The 19942-nt window shown below is 54.2% G+C and overlaps 1 protein-coding gene and 7 non-coding genes across 11 annotated transcripts in view; 2 read left to right on the top strand and 6 right to left on the bottom strand.

Moving 5' to 3' along the window:
• The window catches only part of CFAP126 (cilia and flagella associated protein 126), a 74392-nt gene extending 62348 nt beyond the window's left edge, over positions 1-12044 (bottom strand). For all 4 annotated transcript variants that reach the window (XR_015554608.1, XR_015554609.1, XM_087440298.1 and 1 more), the window contains exon 1: positions 11956-12044. The gene's annotated coding sequence lies outside the window, so the exon portion shown is untranslated. The remainder of the gene's footprint in view (positions 1-11955) is intronic.
• A 320-nt stretch (positions 12045-12364) lies between these two features.
• On the bottom strand, positions 12365-12436 carry TRNAE-CUC (transfer RNA glutamic acid (anticodon CUC)). The gene has a single exon. It is a non-coding gene; the product is annotated as a tRNA-Glu (tRNA).
• A 302-nt stretch (positions 12437-12738) lies between these two features.
• On the bottom strand, positions 12739-12810 carry TRNAG-UCC (transfer RNA glycine (anticodon UCC)). The gene has a single exon. It is a non-coding gene; the product is annotated as a tRNA-Gly (tRNA).
• Positions 12811-13490: 680 nt separating this feature from the next.
• TRNAD-GUC (transfer RNA aspartic acid (anticodon GUC)) lies at positions 13491-13562 on the bottom strand. The gene has a single exon. It is a non-coding gene; the product is annotated as a tRNA-Asp (tRNA).
• Positions 13563-14138: 576 nt separating this feature from the next.
• Positions 14139-14219, top strand: TRNAL-CAG (transfer RNA leucine (anticodon CAG)). Its single transcript has one exon. It is a non-coding gene; the product is annotated as a tRNA-Leu (tRNA).
• Positions 14220-15939: 1720 nt separating this feature from the next.
• Positions 15940-16010, top strand: TRNAG-GCC (transfer RNA glycine (anticodon GCC)). Its single transcript has one exon. It is a non-coding gene; the product is annotated as a tRNA-Gly (tRNA).
• Positions 16011-19013: 3003 nt separating this feature from the next.
• Positions 19014-19085, bottom strand: TRNAE-CUC (transfer RNA glutamic acid (anticodon CUC)). The gene has a single exon. It is a non-coding gene; the product is annotated as a tRNA-Glu (tRNA).
• A 306-nt stretch (positions 19086-19391) lies between these two features.
• TRNAG-UCC (transfer RNA glycine (anticodon UCC)) lies at positions 19392-19463 on the bottom strand. The gene has a single exon. It is a non-coding gene; the product is annotated as a tRNA-Gly (tRNA).
• Positions 19464-19942: the final 479 nt, after the last annotated feature.

The raw sequence follows: 19942 nt of genomic DNA, 5'->3' as shown, positions 1-19942 counted from the left end.
GACTTCAGGGACCATGCTGAGTTTTTTTTTTTTTAAGTGAAATTCACATAACATAAAATTAACCATTTTATTATTATTTTTTTTATTTATTTTCCCCCCAAAGCCCCAGTAGATAGTTGTATGTCATAGCTGCACATCCTTCTAGTTGCTGTATGTGGGACACGGCCTCAGCATGGCCGGACAAGCGGTGCGTCGGTGCGCGCCCGGGATCCAAACCCGGGCCGCCAGCAGCAGAGCGTGCGCACTTAACCGCTAAGCCACGGGGCCGGCCCAAATTAACCATTTTAAAGTGAACAATTCAGTGGTGTTTAGTATATTCACAAGGTTGTGCAATTGCCACCTCTATCTAGTTCCAAAATATCCCAAAATAAAACTCCATATCCATTAAGCAATTACTCCGCACTTGACCCTCCTCCCAGCCCTTGAAGCTACCAATCTGTTTTCTGTTTCTAGGGATTTAACTATTCTATATATTTCATATAAATGGAGTCACACAATATGTGACATTTTGTGTCTGGCTTCTTTCACTTGGCATAATATTTTTGGAGTTCATTCATGTTGTAGCGTGTACCAGTACTTCATTCCTTTCTATTGCTGAATAATATTCCATTGTATGTATATACCACATTTTGTTTATCCATTCCTCTGTTGATGGACATTTGGGTTGTTTCCACCTTTGGCTGTTGTGAATAGCACTGCTACTAACATTCATGTACAAGTATTTGTTTGAGTACCTGTTTTTAATTCTTTTGGGCATATACCTAGCAGTGGAATTGCTGGGTCATTTACATTCCCACCAGCAATGCACGGTGATTCCAATCTCTCCACATCCCTGACAACATTTTTTATTTTCTATTGTTGTTGTTTTTTTAAATTATAGTCATCCTAGTGGGTATGAAGGTATCACTACACATGTATTAGAACGACTAAAATTAAAGACTTACAATACCAAACAAAAAAAGAGGACTTATTTTATGATTTCATTTATGCAAAGTTTTAGAAAATGCCAACTAATCTATAGTAACAATAAGCAGATCAGTGGTTGCTTGAGATGTGCAGGTCAGTGGGGGTGTGAGGTAGTGAGGGGCAGAAGGGAGGAATTACAAAGGGCTATAAGGAAACTTCTGGGAGTGATGCATATGTTATCTTGATTGTAATAATGGTTTCAATGGTGTATACATATGTCAAAATATCATATTGTACATTTTTTTAAAAAATTTTTTGTGAGGAATATCAGCCCTGAGCTAACATTCATGCCAATCCTCCTCTTTTTGCTGAGGAAGACTGGCCCTGGGCTAACATCTGTGTCCATCTTCCTCCCCTTTATATGGGAGGCCGCCACAGCATGGCCTGATAAGCGGTGCTTTGGTGTGCACCTGGGATCCGAACCTGGGCAGCCAGCAGCGGAGCATGCACACTGAACTGCTACGCCACGGGGCCAGCCCCTGTACATTTTAAATACGGGCAGTTTGTTGTATGTTAAGTAATTGTTAAAAAAAGAATACAGATTCTGAAACAATTTGGTATATCTCTTTTGGCTAAAGTATGGATACACACGCACGGGTGCATTTCTATCTGGTATATACCTAGGAACAAAATTACTGGAACATGTGTGCGTATGTCCAGCTTTAGCAGGTATTGTCAAACAGCTTTCCAAAGTGGTTGTGACAACTTACATTCCCAAGATCAGTATACTACTTTCCATCAAGAGTTCTAATTGTTCCCTCAAATTTTAGGGGGAAGAATATATCCACAGATTCTACAATTCTTAATTCTGCAACTGGCCAAGAGGCTGTGGTTGGCAATTACAGCTTTCTTCTTCACTACCCAGCACATTAGCTGGTCATAGTTCTTTATGTGTAGAGTCCCCAAAGTGCTCATTCTTGAAGGATCTGAGTGCAGCCTGAATTGAGTTGCTATAGTCTTCCACTTATGTTTACCACTGGAGATGAAAGTACTAAGGGGCACTCCTACAGAATCCTCTGGATTCCAGATATACTCATCCTTTTCCTCTCTGGGTACCACCAATCCTATTTCTCTTTGACTATCATGATCAATTTTTCCAGACAATTCAGGAATCTCCTTTATTGCTTGATGGTCCAGTTAAATGAAGAGCCCTATTTCTTCAGGTGACAGTATCAACTCCCAGTTCAGTGGTACCAGTATTGTGTACTTTCTTCCGGATGCATTTCACATTTGAGAATTAGGAACTCCAAACTATCAGAACCCAAAGTTGGAATGGGAAGCAAAACTTACAATTATTTCATATGCATCCTATCTTTTCTCAAGACAGACCTTATGATCAATCTTTTTTTTGTTCTGATGGTATCTGACTCAAATTGCTGGTCTGAAGGAAATCGGGAAATAAGTCAGCATTTCCTTACAATGTAACTACTTCTGGTGTTATTATAAACGATCTTCATGCAAGAGGAAGCCAACTTATTCACATAGGGAAGGACAGGACTCTTTTGCTAGCAAGGACAGCTCAGTGGGATTTGTGGATTCAAGGCACTCAGATTCATAATAATCTACCCAAATATCCCCATTTCACTTCCCATTTTTTCAAATGAATGCCCCAACTTTCATAGAAGAGACATGTTTGGCCTGTGAATTTAACTTGGGTTTTAGTTTTCTAACCTGTGAGATCAAATTTTAGGTTCATATCTTTGCTATATCTAAGCTGCGGTAACAAATGATGAATGGTTCTTTTAGTGCAATCATAGAAAATCTCTGATTGTTTGTCCATGCCTTCATATGAGACTGTAAATCCATTCCTGATTAGACAGAGGAAGATGGACCACTTCATCTCGTAATGGGGATCAGTTCCAATGGAGTTGGGGTAAGCTGAGTCCTCCCAATTCTCCTAATGTCCCCATTCCAATTCCAGGGGTACCACCTTTCTATCAATGCCCCAAATTTCTGTAAAAGCTGAAAATTCAATTCACATAGTGCCCTGACGACCTACAAAGTCAAACTTCTTGTTTATTTTTCATATATCTTATTCCTGCAGCTGCAAGTGGTAAAAGTCTCTTAGCACAGTCACTAAAGTCTCTTTGTTTTAAATTGTGCCATAAATTGAAATTTTGGGGGATTGATTACATTATTCTCTATTTTAAAGCTGTATTAAAAGCAGACACTCTGAGCCTTTAAATTTGTCACACCTGTGACACAGTTCTAAGTCTACAGCAATGCAGATCTCCAGGTGACAACAGATGACCGTTAACTGCTATACAGTAGAACTTGGGTTGTTAAATTCCCTTTCCAGAATGTTCAAGGTATCTTGCCTGCCTTCCACTCCCAAAAAAACCCTTTCAGCTATTTCAGATACCCATATTTTTCTGTTACCAATGTCTAAATTTTAGTGGTCTTGGATTTAAACAGCATAAATAAACTCTAGCAAATTAAGCAGAAAAGGAATTCATTGAGAGATTATTCGGTTGGTCATAGAATTATGAGAATTGACAACCAGATTCAGATAAAGGGAATATTTAAAGGGGAGCTAGGAGATCAGAAATACAGCCGAACTTACGCCAAAGAGAGTCTAGTAAGGAAACTATAGAAACTGCCATAACTGAATTTTGGCTTTGACTTTCTGGATAAATAAATTCTAAACTGTCTATAATTCTATGTATCATTGCTTCTTGAATCAGAGTCTAGGGAAGTAGTTTACAGCTTGCTGAACTAAAATCACATATTAAAGTAGAAAATTCCCCCACTTTGTCTTTCTTTAGAGGAAGGAGGGTACCTGACCTCATCCATACTCACATTCATATTCCCCAAGCTTTGAGGTCCACAAAATAAGAAAAATCTACTGCCACTGGTTTTGATCTGGGGACCAATCATTCCCTTTGTTTCCCTTAGTAGGTTACATAATCTCTTTTAAATTTATTGGTATTACAGATATTTTAGTTTTATCATTTTAATGTAGGCTAACTTTTATATTATTACATTATTTTAAAAATATTTTACTATGTGGTCTATGTTTTCTTTGATTTGTTGCATTTTCTTTCTGTGAATTCAAAGGTTTAGCATCTCTTTTTATTTCTTCCAGTGGTAATCTATAAAATTACAATACCATATAGATCTTTAACTCTCTATTTTTTTGGCAGTGTGGGTTGACTTCTGACAAAGACTCTCTCCTTGACCAAACTTTAGTCAGCCCTCCAAGTCCTCTTCTTACCTAGGCTTCTACCTTGGGCTTCAGTGTTCATCCTTGTCCAGCCTGCATTGCCCAGTTTTAGCAAGAATCCTGTTAAGTCAGTTTAGACAGCATCTCACACTCTCAGCATCCAATAACCCTGGCCAGCCTTCTGCAAGAATTCTTCCTTACCCCTGATGTTTTCTTTTAGTAATTTTACATCCACTGACTCCTCCCCACCCTGCTCCTTTGCTATAAGTCCCTACTTGTTGGAATTGAGCCCAGTACTATACTGAGATCTCTTTTCCCCTGTTGCAATATTTCCTGAATAAAATCTGTTTTTGCTGCTTTAACTACCCTCCAGCTCTGGTTTTTCTTTAACACTTTCCAACCTAAAGTGTGAGGAACTTAACACACTTCCACTTCCCCCAAGGCTCCCCCACAATGCCCATCACAATCCGAGTGAGCTTTAATATGATGACAATTGTGTTAGTTTCCTAGGGCTGCCATAACAAAGTACCACAAACAGGGTGACTTAAAACAACAGAAATTTATTCTCTCACAGTTCTGGAGGCTAGAAGTCCAACATCAAGGTGTTGGCGGAGCCATACTCTCTGAAAACTGTAAGGGAGAATCTTTCCTCGCCTCTTCCTGACTTCTCTGCAACCCTTGGCATTCCTTCGCTAATAGCTGCAACATTCCAAGCTCTGTGTGTGTCTTCACAAGGCCTTCTTCCCTGTGTCTTATATGTCCTCTCCTCTTCTTATAAGGGCAGTAGTCATTGGATTTAGGGTCCACCCTAATCCAGTATGACCTCATCTTAACTTGATTACATCTGTAAAGACTATTTCCAAATAAGGTCACATTCACAGGTACTGGCAGTTAAGACTTGAGCATAAATCATTTTGAGGGACACGATTTGATTCCGTACAGTAATGATGGTAAGTTTTAATTTCTTTTAGTTTTTGTTTTCTTTTTTATTATATTTAAAATATGCACATTGACAGTTGGCAATGAAAAGTGAGGAAATCACCATACTTATCCCCATCAACTCTCCGCCAAACTTGAATGAACTGAAATCTATTATAAACATAAATCTATAAGGAGCATAAATGCATAGTATAAAGAATTTTTTTAAAAACCTAAATGTTCCCCCTATGCTAATATGGAATATAATATTACCAGTGCCTCTGAAACCCTCTATTATTCTCACCAAATCATTCCCCTCATTTCCCCCAGAGGTAACTACTATACCTGTATTTTTTCTCTTTCTTACTGTGCTTGAAGTGGCTTTCAACCAGGTTATATTAACCGCCTAGAGTGATGCTCCCTTTTTTCTAGACTCTCAGAGATTTTGTGTGAAATGAAAGTTGTTTCTTGAATGGTTGTTAGAAATTACATCTGAATCCTGACTCACAGAGTCCATGAGCATAATACAATTCACATTGTTTTATGCCACTACATTCGAGTGGTTTTTATGTGCAGCAATAGATAATCAAAACACAATTTGGTGCCTGGAAGTGGGATGCTACCATAACAATAGCTAAAACATGTAGTGCTGTTTTGGGGACTGGCTGGCAGTCAGAAGCCTGACGGCTGATAGTGACGGCTTGAAGTATAATGAAGAATATATTATTGGAAACCAGATGAAGAGGGACCTTTGTTTTGTAGTGGTGGAAAGCACCTCAGCACTGTTGCCTGTAGCAATGTGGGAAACAGGAAATGTACCTAATGAATTCAGTGATCTAGCCAAGTAATTTTCCATGCAGAGTACTGAAGGAGCTGCTTCAATTCTTCTAGCTGCTGTAGGGGACCAGAACATGCCACCCCACAATATGCCACTTTGGCATAAGGATTATTTTGAGCTGGAGGCAAATGAGAATCACCAGATGCAGACAGAAGCCTTTCCGGAGCTTCCTTATCTGACTAAAAGCAGAAACTGCTGAAAAATGAGGACTGTCATACATCTCCTCTGCCAGGGAAGCTTTATAGCCATGAAGAAGACACAAAGTCAGTGCCAAGATGGACCTGCACAAACAAACCTTACTCCACTAGTTCCCCCATGTGTTCACCTTCCTACAGTTTGCTGCCCTTGAAAGTCTAAAACCCTTTTCTTTTGTCTTGTCACTAAATAAATAAATTTATTTTTCTTTTAAGATGCTACATAAGGCCAAGTTCTACCACCCCTTTAAGTTACTCATCATGAGTTTCCTCCTGCGTGATGTGTCCTGCATGTGTTAATAAACTTTAATCTCTTGTTAATCTGTCTTTTGTCAGTCTAATTTTACAGGGCTCCAGCTGGAGAACCTAAGAGGGTATAAGGAGAAAGTTTCTCCTCCCCTATACTACCTATAACAAAACACTAGAAAAGAGAGATGAATGAAAGAACTAACTGCTCAGTTTGCAATTGGAACTTGGAGGAAATGTAAGGCTTGGGACAGTTTCCATCTAGCAAGTGCTTCTCAAAGAAAGAGAGGGCTTCCACACAAAGATCAAACCCAGGCACATGTTGTCAGCAAACGTGGTCCCAGGGGAAAGACGGAGCTAAGGCTATACCTATGGAACAGTTTATTGAGACCTCAGGAAGATTGAAGTAGTGCCTCACAGACTCTTTCAGAAAGAAAGAAGGCATTCTATCAATCTTAAGGGCATACCTCAAAGATCTTTCCTGTTAATGAGGCTTTTAAGAATCTTAAGGGCATTGACCCCCAGCAACCTCACCAGGAGCCCAAAGTAGAAAAGGGCTTATCTCAAAGAGATTTGTGAGTGTGGCTTTTGTCTAATAAGTGGAATATATATTGATATATAAGAAACTCTCCAATCTTTTAAAGGAAGTATATCAGCTTAGACTGAAAGGGACAGAGACAGTATAAAATTAAAAGAAGGCTTTGGCCCTCCAAACTTCTACGGGCAGGAAGCAGGCTAAGAAAATGCTCAGCTGCAAACTAATGCTGGCTATTCTTATGGAAAAGTAAGGATAACTCAGGAGGTGGAATTGAGAGCCAGAGGGAATGATTCCCAGTGAGCAGTAATGGGCCTTAAGGACCTGGCAACATGTACCTGACTGGATGTCAGAATTGCTATGGACCAGTGATTGCTGTGTGTCTCCACTTGCCCCCTTTTGAATGGGAATGTCTGTCCCAACACTGTATGTTGGATACACGGGCGCCAGATAACTCGTTCTTTTACTCAAGTCTTTTGACCAAGAAGAAACTACCCAAGGAGCCTCATCTATACCAAGAACAACTCAGAAATGAGATGAGTAGCTTATGAAGAGGTGGAGAACGTAAAGTTCTGGGGGCAAAGGAAGGGTGTTTTGCGGCCCAAAGGACAGCAGTCTCTGAGGGGACTGTGAACACCAAGCTTTAAACTAACAGCAGAAAGCCTAACTCACTACATTACAAAGATCAAGTAGAGGCCATGGGCTGGCAGTTCCTCTTGAATTATTTGTGGCCAAATCCTAGAGTGTACCCTGGGTTAACCTCCAGGTTCCAGTTCCAGCACTTGGAGGAGAGCTTGATTCTCTGCAGCCAAGGACCCCACTCTGATATCCTGGGCCTGAGAGCCTGGAAGCACAACAGATTTGGGTGATTCCAAAAGCCAGTTTCCTTCAGCCAGTATGGGGTGAGTGCATAGCGTAGCCTTGTAGCCTTCACAGCTTTGTAAATGGAAGAACAGGAGGAAGAACTAAGGATCATGGTGCCCCACTTGTACTGGAATTTCCCCAAGGAGCACAATCAGTTCACACTGTTCTCGTTGTCAGGAATTCCAGGAAGTAGGTTATGAGCTGAATAACCATGGTAACCGTATCTGTTTTCTTGCTCATCATTTTATTTGCAGCTCCTTGCAAAGTGCCTGGCATATAACAGTTGTCAATATATGTTTGATGAATGAATGAATGAATAAATGCACGCATGAGTAAATAGATGAATAACAGGTACATATTCACAGACTAGGGACAAGCCAAGATTTTGTGTTTTTCTAAAAGCCTTCAGAAAGACCAGCCAATTACAAAAAAGTTTGCTTTACCCAACAGAGAATTTCCTCTCCGTGGTCTTCCTGTCCTGACTTCTGAGCTAAGAAGGACGTCTGAGAGGATGAAATGTCAGCTTTGGCTGAAGGGAAAGGCCAGCTCACTGGTGTGAGAACAAACACAGACTGGAGTCCTGGCAACATGTTCCTCATACTACATCAGAACTTCTCAAGCTGACCTGAGTCCACTACCCAAGGAGCCTTGGCAGTGGGCCAACAGGAGGGGAAGCCAGAGAAGTTAAAATAGGAAGAACTTGATGACTAATGGATTTTCTAGCTGAGGGGACTTCCTTGAAGTCCCCTTCCTATATGGTTTGTTTCCCACAAGGGATGGTACCACCATTCGTTGAGAGAGGGAACATTGGAAAAGACTCCTGCTTATGGAGTGGGAAGAAGATGGACTCAGTTTGGAAGAGGATGACCCTGAGGGCCGAGGGGTCATGTAGAGCAGGCAAGTGGATGCATGGATAGATTTAGAACTCAGAAAGTACTGGAGACACAAATTTGACAGTTGTCTGCATTACTGCAGACACGAGATCACCTAAATAGACTGTAATATGAAACGAGAAGAGTTAGGGCCAGTGGTAAAGCACATAAAGGGTTATTTCTAGAACCTTCACCGCAGCCCTATGTATAAGAGGAGTGTCCAACTATGAGTGAGTAGCTGGATAAATTAGAACACATTAATGTGTGAAATACTGGGCTGCCGTTTAAAATTGGCCAGAGGGCATTGGGTTTCTCCAGCTGTTTAGCATCTGCTGCAAGAATTAACTGTGTGGAAAAGAGCCTTAGCTGTTTTCTGCAGTAGCAGCGGCCACTTGCAAAGGCCCTTTGGCTGTGAGATTCTTTAGGAAAGCAGCTCTCAAAGGATTCACTTCTAGAGAGAAAAGAAGTACAGGAACCTCTAGTTTGGTCATAGATGACTCCTCAATAGGTAGGATGGGAGAAACTGGGAACCGTCTCTCACTAGACAAGTAATTCATAGAACTTTGGATTAGGAGTAGAACTTCGATATCTAAGAGGAAGGATCGGGAAAAAGGAAGACTATGGGGACAAGAGAAGACTATTTGGTGATTGTGACTCAAAATCTCAAGCGTCCCTGAGTGGGATTGAACCACCAACCTTTCAGTTAATACCAGAATGCACTAACCGATCACACCACAGAGACCAGGTTGGCATCTTGCTTCTTGCTTATCATACTTAGATATCTTTAATCAAACACTACCATTCCTCTGCCTGGATTCCAGCCTTTTCACCCTGAGATTACAAGTAGGCCTGAGTTGTGTGACTCTAAAAGCCACAACGTGAAACCATTCCCTCCAAGCGACACTAAGGTCCTGGCTTCCTTTCTTCCCAATTCCTCACCAACAGTAGGAAGGAAATGCCTCTTTCTCCCAAAGTTGAGACCCACACACAAGTAAAACCAAATCCACTACTTGAGGGAAATGAGAATGGCTTGAGGGAGTGGAGCAGGGGTGGGTGAGTAGTGGGGAAATAGCTCACCACTAATTTAAACTAACAATCCCTGCTTGGGAAGTGAGGCTGATGTCCTTATTTCAGTAAATTCCTTTGAAGCCCAGTTTCATGATCTCTTTATGAATTTTAAACTCAGATATTGAGCATTTATTCAAAGACGTAAATTCGATATGGCAGTGAGTTCCGAAGCTCTACCTGAGTATGATTCTCAAGAAGTACTAAGTATCCCATGGGGAGGCAAAACAACATTGGGGGACCTGAGAGACAGGGTACGTTAAACAGTTCCCCCAACATGCCCCCCACCCCCCACATATAGTGATTCAAAAATATCACTAATGAGCCATAGCTTTTGATAGAGAATCACTAATTTATGAGTACAACTATAGTTTTTTACATGAAACGTGAAACCGACCTGCAAGTTACTTTGAAACAAGAATATTAGTTTTAGTAATAAATGTACTTTCCCCAGGATCTTTGGAATTCTAAAGCAGTTAACTTTTGAAAGTTCTGTAGAGCCTGGGAAATTCTACTAAACCCTCCAACATTTCCATTGGTGGATCCCGCCATTCAGAAGTTCCTAGCTAGAGAAATTCAGACCATCCTCTACACTTACTTAAGGTCAGAAAAACAACTAACATTCTTAGTCTTAATACAGTTAGTCTTTCTAGATGCAACAGTTTAGTTGATGCTACTTGTAAAAGCAGATCAGAAGCAATCTTCATAAAATGGAAAATATTAGGATGTCATTTCCTGGCTAGGCAGTAAAGTAGATACACCGGAAGAAGAGATTTTCTCCAGAGTACATGTTGGGTTGATTTAAAGTTTTTTGTAAAAATTCCACAGACGAGGTTTACTAGAGGTACAAGAGCCATGGCAGAAAGTCTGAGTCCACAAAGCAGAGACGCATCTTTTCTTTCTTCAAATTTTCTTACAAGATCTGATGATACACTCCTATAAGAAAGGAGAAGGCCCCGGCCGGCTCGTGGCTTAGTGGTTAAGTGCGCGTGCTCCGCTACTGGAGGCCCGGGGTTGGGATCCTGGGCACACAACGACGCACCACTTGTCCCGCCATGCTGAGGCCGCGTCCCACATACAGCAACTACAAGGATGTGCTACTATCACATACGACTATCTACTGGGGCACTGGGGGGGAAAAAAAGGAGGAGGATTGGCAATAGATGTTAGCTCAGAGCCGGTCTTCCTCAGCAAAAAGAGGAGGATTAGCATGGATGTTAGCTCAGGACTGATCTGCCTCACGAAAAAAAAAAAAAGAAAGAAAAGAAAGGAGAAGGCCCTTTCAGAGCCTGAAAGGGGTGTTGATTGAACGACATTCTCAACATTCTCACATAACAAGAGCAGAAATGACCCAGGAAAATATTAAGAGACCTGACAGAACAAGGGACTTGAACTCTGAGAAACTGAGCACCAATGGGATCAGCCATTTACTGGAATGTAAGGATCAGGACAGAGAAAAAATGTCAAGAAGAGTGCAAAGAGAGAAAAAGAGTGAAAAACGGGAGCACTTCTTCAGGAACCAAGTCTACAAAAGGCAGGCGCAATTGAGAACGGGAGAACAGAAGTCAAGGGAAAAAGCGGAAAGAAAGAACATTTATAAAATGCTCTTTAATATAGTGAACTGACGACAGGGATGCAGAGATTAGCTAAGTTGACGAAGGAGATATGCGATTGAAACTGGGGAGCATCGAAAGAAGAAAATGGGTACAGGGTTGGAGACAGGGATGGCGTCCATCCTGGGTGGCTGGATGGTCGGTAAGGCGGGAACGGGAACACATCGGACGGTCCAATCTAGGTGGCGGGTGGGGGGAGGGGTGTGTCGGGCAGGGAAGCGTTCCCGGTAACCTTCTGGCCACTTGGTGAGAGGACTGAGAGCGTCGGTGATGCCAGTCGAATATAATGTTGGCCAGAAGTCCACTCTGTCATCCCTCTGCCTCCAGCCCCCCACCCCCCCTGCTTGGCCAGACTGGCCTCCTCCATCTCCCTGCTCTGTCTCCTCCGCCGCCGCCGGGTGGTCTAGCTACCCGGACAGACGGACGGGTCCAGGTTCATTCTGACTTCTCCGCCTCCCGGGCGCCAGGCTCCGGCTCTCGGCTCCCCTCGGCGCACGAGACCACGACGCACTTGGCGCCCAATCGGCGGCCCCGGGGAGACGCAGCCGGCACGGGACCTGGCCGGCGGCGGCGGGTAAGCTGCCCGCGCCTTCGCCGGCAGGAGGCGCCAAGTGAAGGACCACGCCACAGGCCCTGGCCGGTGGCCGGACCTGTCGACGTAGACCCCAACCGGAGCCGCACCTCAGGAGGCAGGAAGGGGTGGCTTGGGGGCCGCGAGGTTTGTCCCGGCCGAAGGCGTGCCGCTGGAGAGTCGAAGCACGTGCGGTGGCCACGGCGGGCGAGAGTGGCTGCCCGGGCCACTGTGGTTTGGGGCTGAGGAAGAGCGGGAGCGAGGCGAGCGTCCGACGAGGAGGAGGAGGAGAGACGTCGGGTGGGCGAGGCGAGGCGAGGCGAGGCGAGCGAGGGCCAAAAGGTTGGCAGGGGCGCAGGTGAGGTGGCAGGGCTTGGGCTGGCCGTGGAGGGTGCCGGGTGGCCTTGTCGGGGGTCCGGGGCCGAGGCCGAGGGGTAAGGGGCGAAGCGAGCGAGCTCTGGCGTGGGCTAAAAGGGGGTTGTGGAGGTGCTGGGGAGGCGGAGAGAAAGAAGATAAGGCTTCCCTGACCGGGAATCGAACCCGGGCCGCGGCGGTGAGAGCGCCGAATCCTAACCACTAGACCACCAGGGAGCGTCAGGCCTCGCGCCTGGCCTGCGCCTCCTGGACCCGGGGCCTCCATCCCGCCCGCTCGGCGCTCCCTTGGCGCCAGCCCCCTGCCTTTGGCAGGCCAGCCGCGCGCGGCCCCTGGCAATGCACGCGCCCTAGCGTTCTTCCTGCCCGGCTGCACCCTCAAAACACTACTGCGCGCGCCTCCTTCTCACACACACGCACACGCACACGCGCACGGCCGCGGGCCCGGCTCCCGGCTCCCGGCTCCCGGCTCCCGGCTCCGGGCACGGAGGGCCCTGCGGTTCCGCAAAAGGTCGGCCCGCTGCGTTGGCCGGGAATCGAACCCGGGTCAACTGCTTGGAAGGCAGCTATGCTCACCACTATACCACCAACGCTGCACAGCCCGGGCTGCCCCGAGATGCCGGCCCGGGGCTCGCGCCGGCGCCGTCACGCCGCCGCCGCTGCCGCCGCCCGGCGCAGCCCTGCCCCGACGCCCCGCCCGCTCGCAGCTCGGCGCTGCCCCAGGCGCCGCCAACGGCCGCCCCGCGCCAGACGCAGCGGCCCTCGTCCGCCGGCCCGACCGCCTCTGGGGGGCGCCCTGGCCGCCGTTCGACCCGACCAAAGCCAAAGCCGACCCCGACCCCGTCACGTCCCCCCTCCTCCTCCCTCTCAGGTCCTGCGGCAGCGGGCTCGGCCAAGCCCTTCTCCACCCGCGGCTCCGCGAGGCCACTTCCCGCACCGAGGCGGGGACCCATCCGACCCCGACCCGTCCCGGCAGCTGTGCAGCTGTGCGTCGCGTCGCAAAGGCCCATTGCGCCAGCCACCTTGGCAGGGCCGCTCGTCGGGCGCCGTGGGGAGGAGCAGAGGAAGCCCTCGCTCGGCTGTGGCGAGCAAGCGCCCGGCGAGGAGGAGGACAAGGAGGAGGGGAGAAGGGTCCGGGTGGGCGAGGGTGGGCAGCCGGGGCACGAGTCGGCGGCCTGCGCCTCGCTGGAGGGCGGGGGAGGGAGAAGAAGGGCCCTTGGGCGCAAGCGGCTGGACGGAGAGCGCTGCCGGCGACCAAAAGAGGGCGTCTTGCCTCCCCGTCGGGGAATCGAACCCCGGTCTCCCGCGTGACAGGCGGGGATACTCACCACTATACTAACGAGGACGGCGGCGGCCGCCCCGGCGCGCGACCGCTGTCCGGCTGCCCGCCGACGCCTACCCTGCCCTCGACCTTCTGCCCACCACGGCTGCCCGGCGCGTGCCCGGCCCGACCCGACCCGACCCCTAAACAATCGCGTCATTCGACAAAGCAGATCGCGACCTCGATCCGGACCCGGACCCGGACCCGGACCCGGACCCGGGGCTGCTCAAAGCTCCGAGTGCGCGCTGCCTGTTGCCTCCAGTGCGGGGATCGCGCCGGCAGGAAGAGGCCCGAGAGGGCGAGCAAGGCGGCGGGGAGAAGGTGGGCGCGCGCCGTGCCGCGTCCGCCGCGAGGGGAGGCGCGGGTGGGGGGGCTGGCGGCAGAGGACGGCCGCACCCCGGGGACGCGGCCCGGCGGGGGCCGGGGGTGGGCGAGGGGGTGTGGGCGGCGGAGCCCGGCGAGTCTCCCCGCCGGTCGGCGCGCGGGTCCCGTCCCTTGCGCGCCCACACAGCGGCCCGCCAGGCGCCGCGTGCGGCCAGGGTGGCACCGCTCTGCGCGTCGGGTCCCAGCCAGGTGAGCGGACACGCGCCCAGGCCCGCCGTCAGGATGGCCGAGCGGTCTAAGGCGCTGCGTTCAGGTCGCAGTCTCCTGGAGGCGTGGGTTCGAATCCCACTCCTGACACGCCCACCTTTTGGCCCGCCCAACAAATGCCCGGGTCCCGGGCCTCCGCGACACCCCGTCGCAGCTCTTCACCGCCTTACCGTCCGTCGCTGGCTTGCGCTCTTGCCGCCTCTCCAAAGTCCAGCCCCTACACCCACGCCTCTCGCCCCACCAGCTGCTCAGGCACGGCCACCTTTCCTGCCGACCCGTGCGCCGGCCTGGCAGAAATAGCCCAGGAGGGTGCTCCGGCGCCTTGAACCCCCTGGCAACTGGCTTCCTGGACGCACGCGCTCCCCCACCCACTCACACACCCTTCCTACCTGACCCCCCGCACGCGGAAGCTTCAGGACTTTGCACCACATCTTTCCCTCCCCTGCTTCCCCTCCCCGTCCCCGCGCCCCCACCTCCCTCCGACCCCATCCCTGCGGCCCCCCCGCCCCCGCCCACGCCCCCGCTCCGTGCTTGTGGCTTTCCCCCTCCCCAACTGCCTCCCTCCCACTCCCGTCTCCGCTCCCACTGCCGCTCCCTCACCGCGCCCTGCGTGAAGAAAGCCCTCCACGGGTCACCCTCCGACTTCTGCCTGGTGAACAGCGACTCCCTCTTAGAGCCTGACACTCGCGCAACCAGCAGCACACCGTCCGACGTTCTGTCCTTGCCGCCAGCCCCGCCCGCCTGCCCGCCCATGCCATTCTCTCCACACCCTACTGAGGTCGCGGTCCCCATCTTGCTGGCCTGTGCTACCCACCGCGATTTTTCACCTCGGGGCCTCGCCCTGGCCACACCTGCCTGCCTCCAGGGACACGCGCAGCGCAGCCATCTGCTCGCCAGCCAACGACAGAGCCCTCCCTGCACAGGGCCTGCCTGGCACCTGAGCCCAAGCCGGGAAGGTTGCTCCAGTGAGGAGCCAGCGGAAGCCCTGGACCCCCCGTCACGCACCCGCCAACGTCCGGCCCCCAGCCGGGGCCACCCCCCTCGGCGGCCACACCGCGTCTCGAAGCGGGAAACCGCAGCCGGGGCCGAACCCCACCACACCGGCGCGCTCCCTCAGCGGGCTGCCCGCGAGCCGGCAGCCACTCCGCCACAGCGCTCCTCCGATCCGAGACCGCGCTCCTGCCTCGCCACCGACGCACCGGAGCCGGACCCTGGCCGGGAGGCCGTCGGCCAGAGCGCAGAAGCCAGGCTCGGGCACTTGGCCTGGCCTCTTGGCCTGAGGCCCGCTCGGCGGCGGGCGGCGGCGGAGGCCGCGCTCCCGGGCCTCCAGCTCCGACGGCTCCCCCCACGCCCCGCCGCCCGCGCCCTCGCACAGCCGGAGCACCGTGCCCGCCCGTGCCCGCCCTCGCGCCCAGCGCACCGGCAAGAAAGCCAGCCGCCCAAGGCACTTTGGGACCGGGCTGTGGGTCGTCGAAGGAACGTCGGCCTTCAGCTGCACCCGCCCACAGATCGCCTACCCTGACTGGCATTCGGGCGCGGGCCCGGCTTGGTCCGGCTCCCGGCTGCCTCTGGCGACGCCGGCCATCTCGCCGCGGCCCTGGGCGGCAGAGAAGGCGCGGCACGGGCCGAGCCTGCCTCGGTGCCTCGGTGCCTCCTCGCCCGCCCCCTTGCGTCCGCGCCTGCGCCCTAGCGCCCTCCACGTACCTGGAGCCTCTCTTGGAGCCCACCAGTCCGCCGCCTGCTCAGACGGAGCAGGTGGCCGCGGAGGGCGGCGACCAGCGTCGGGCGGCTGGTGGCGGCGGCCATCGGTGCATGGGTGGTTCAGTGGTAGAATTCTCGCCTGCCACGCGGGAGGCCCGGGTTCGATTCCCGGCCCATGCAGCACCGCGTTCCCCTTTTGGTCCCGCCGCCCCAACGCCGAAGCGAGGCTTCCTCTCTCCCGCGCTCAAGGCACCTGTCCCACACCGGCTCTGCGGCCCACCGCAGCACATTCCACGTGCTCTCGTCTCCCCCGCCCCCACCCCCAAGCCCCCTCTCTCGCCCTGGAGACAGAAAGTCCACGCGGGGAACCAAGCCCCCGTGCCCAGACACCTCGACCGCTCAGCCACTCTTGTGCCCACACGCCTTCCTTGTCCCTCTGCTCTTCGCTCCCGTGACCCCGCTCGGCTCACGCCTTTCGCTTCGAGGAAGGCTACCCTGCACCACACACTGGACCCCGCACGCCCCGCTCCGTCACGGGGGTTCGCCCCCGCTCTCTGGCTCGCTCTACCCGCACTCCGAGAATCAGACCGTGTCGGTTCCTACCACCAGTAGGAGGCAACTTGCCACTCCTACGAGTGATGCACCGCATTCTCCCCGACGGTCACCGAGTCGTGATGGCGCGCGCTCCACTCATTCCGAAGAGTTCCGCGATATCATCACGATGCACACACACAGCGAGCGTTCATTCACCTTCTCCCGCTTGGCCGCTCTATTTCCCAAACGCTGGCCCGCCCCTCCACCACTAAAACCACCTCCGCCGCCGCCACCACCAAGTCCGCCGAGTCACCTCCACCAGGGCCAGCACCGAGTCCACCGCCATCAGCGCCAGCACCACCACTATCGTCACCGCCGCCGCCAGGAACACCCCCGTCGCAGGCAGCACCACCACCCCGAGAACCAGCGCGCACACTCCCGGGTCCAACAGCACCACAGCCTGCAAACCCCAAGCGGCACCGCCAGCCCCAGCACCACCTCCTCCACCCCTCACCACCCTCCTACTCCACCAGACACCCCTACTCCTCTCCTGCCCCACCCTCCCCTCCCCCCTCCGCCCCCACCCGCGGCCCCCACCTTCCAAATTCTGCTTGGCCGGGGACCGCGGGTTGCATTCGTCCCTTTGGCCTCTTTTCAACTCAAGCCCAGACACACACCTGAGACCCGACTCTTTGTCGTGGGGAGAGGTCACTTGTGTCTCTGGGGCAGTTCAATTCCCCCCCCTTGCCTGCTGCCTCCCCCTCCTCTCACCCTACTCCTTAGCCTGACCACCTCGCAGCACAGCACACCAGTCTCGCCGGCCTGGGTCCTCTCCCACCACGGGGCCTTCCACCTTCCTCGCGCCAGGGCCCACGGCCTGCCCGCCACCTGCTGTTCCTTCCAGCCTCCAGGCTCACCCCCTCCATCCCTCCGCCACCAACCCCGTGGACCCCGGGCCCCTCTTCGCACACTTCCACCGGTCCTGTCCTCCTCCCTCCGGCCCCTCTGACAAACCCCTGCTCCGTCCCCACCCGCACCTAAACCTCGCCCCCACCCCACCCCACCCACGCGGCACCCGTGCCGGGCAAGGTGCGCCACCGCCCGGAGCCTGCGCAGAGCCCCTGCCTGAGCGGCCAGCCGCACTCCCGGCCACATCCCGCAAGCCCCGCACCTCCCGCCCACGCTCCACTCCGACCCACCCGGGACGCCCTCCCACACCTCCCCCGTGAGCAGCACGACGCTCACGGCCGTCCCCTCTTTTCGGGGTCATTTGGCCCTGTGCCCTGACCCGCGTGGGAGGCCACCCACGGGAACAGACACCTTCATCCTGCTCTGTCACCCGCCCACCCACACTCACCCCCAGCACCCCGGCCAGGCCGGTGAGGGAACTTCCTGCGCTGGCGGTGAGCACCCCCATGCCGACAGGGGCTCCTCGGCACACGTGAGAACGGCTCTGTCTAAACCCGGGGAGTGTGCCGCCGCCGCCGCCGCCGCAGGTCTCTGCCCTTCCTGGGCTCCGCTCTCCACTTTTGCCTCTGAAGGAGCCAGTCGGCGAAGAGGTGTTCAACTCGCTGACAGCGGCCCGGCTGTCGTGGCGGGAAGGAGACCGAGAGCTGCCATCTACTTCGGGGAGTGTCCACAGAAGGAGATGGATCCCAGGGTGGAGACAGGGATGGCGTCCATCCTGGGTGGCTGGATGGTCGGTAAGGCGGGAACGGGAACACATCGGACGGTCCAATCTAGGTGGCGGGTGGGGGGAGGGGTGTGTCGGGCAGGGAAGCGTTCCCGGTAACCTTCTGGCCACTTGGTGAGAGGACTGAGAGCGTCGGTGATGCCAGTCGAATACAATGTTGGCCAGAAGTCCACTCTGTCATCCCTCTGCCTCCAGCCCCCCACCCCCCCTGCTTGGCCAGACTGGCCTCCTCCATCTCCCTGCTCTGTCTCCTCCGCCGCCGCCGGGTGGTCTAGCTACCCGGACAGACGGACGGGTCCAGGTTCATTCTGACTTCTCCGCCTCCCGGGCGCCAGGCTCCGGCTCTCGGCTCCCCTCGGCGCACGAGACCACGACGCACTTGGCGCCCAATCGGCGGCCCCCGGGAGACGCAGCCGGCACGGGACCTGGCCGGCGGCGGCGGGTAAGCTGCCCGCGCCTTCGCCGGCAGGAGGCGCCAAGTGAAGGACCACGCCACAGGCCCTGGCCGGTGGCCGGACCTGTCGACGTAGACCCCAACCGGAGCCGCACCTCAGGAGGCAGGAAGGGGTGGCTTGGGGGCCGCGAGGTTTGTCCCGGCCGAAGGCGTGCCGCTGGAGAGTCGAAGCACGTGCGGTGGCCACGGCGGGCGAGAGTGGCTGCCCGGGCCACTGTGGTTTGGGGCTGAGGAAGAGCGGGAGCGAGGCGAGCGTCCGACGAGGAGGAGGAGGAGAGACGTCGGGTGGGCGAGGCGAGGCGAGGCGAGGCGAGCGAGGGCCAAAAGGTTGGCAGGGGCGCAGGTGAGGTGGCAGGGCTTGGGCTGGCCGTGGAGGGTGCCGGGTGGCCTTGTCGGGGTCAGGGGCCGAGGCCGAGGGTAAGGGGCGAAGCGAGCGAGCTCTGGCGTGGGCTAAAAGGGGGTTGTGGAGGTGCTGGGGAGGCGGAGAGAAAGAAGATAAGGCTTCCCTGACCGGGAATCGAACCCGGGCCGCGGCGGTGAGAGCGCCGAATCCTAACCACTAGACCACCAGGGAGCGTCAGGCCTCGCGCCTGGCCTGCGCCTCCTGGACCCGGGGCCTCCATCCCGCCCGCTCGGCGCTCCCTTGGAGCCAGCCCCCTGCCTTTGGCAGGCCCGCCCGCGGCCCCTGGCAATGCACGCGCCCTAGCGTTCTTCCTGCCCGGCTGCACCCTCAAAACACTACTGCGCGCGCCTCCTTCTCACACACACGCACACGCACACGCGCACGGCCGCGGGCCCGGCTCCCGGCTCCCGGCTCCCGGCTCCCGGCTCCCGGCTCCGGGCACGGAGGGCCCTGCGGTTCCGCAAAAGGTCGGCCCGCTGCGTTGGCCGGGAATCGAACCCGGGTCAACTGCTTGGAAGGCAGCTATGCTCACCACTATACCACCAACGCTGCACAGCCCGGGCTGCCCCGAGATGCCGGCCCGGGGCTCGCGCCGGCGCCGTCACGCCGCCGCCGCTGCCGCCGCCCGGCGCAGCCCTGCCCCGACGCCCCGCCCGCTCGCAGCTCGGCGCTGCCCCAGGCGCCGCCAACGGCCGCCCCGCGCCAGACGCAGCGGCCCTCGTCCGCCGGCCCGACCGCCTCTGGGGGGCGCCCTGGCCGCCGTTCGACCCGACCAAAGCCAAAGCCGACCCCGACCCCGTCACGTCCCCCCTCCTCCTCCCCCTCAGGTCCTGCGGCAGCGGCTCGGCCAAGCCCTTCTCCACCCGCGGCTCCGCGAGGCCACTTCCCGCACCGAGGCGGGGACCCATCCGACCCCGACCCGTCCCGGCAGCTGTGCAGCTGTGCGTCGCGTCGCAAGGAGCCCATTGCGCCAGCCACCTTGGCAGGGCCGCTCGTCGGGCGCCGTGGGGAGGAGCAGAGGAAGCCCT

Source organism: Ceratotherium simum, chromosome 2 (genome assembly GCF_057802395.1).
Source record: "Ceratotherium simum simum isolate JZ-2026a chromosome 2, ASM5780239v1, whole genome shotgun sequence".
NCBI classification, from domain to species: Eukaryota; Metazoa; Chordata; class Mammalia; order Perissodactyla; family Rhinocerotidae; genus Ceratotherium; species Ceratotherium simum.
The sequence above is the reverse complement of the archived record's forward strand: the minus strand, read 5'-3'. Positions and strand labels throughout refer to the sequence as shown.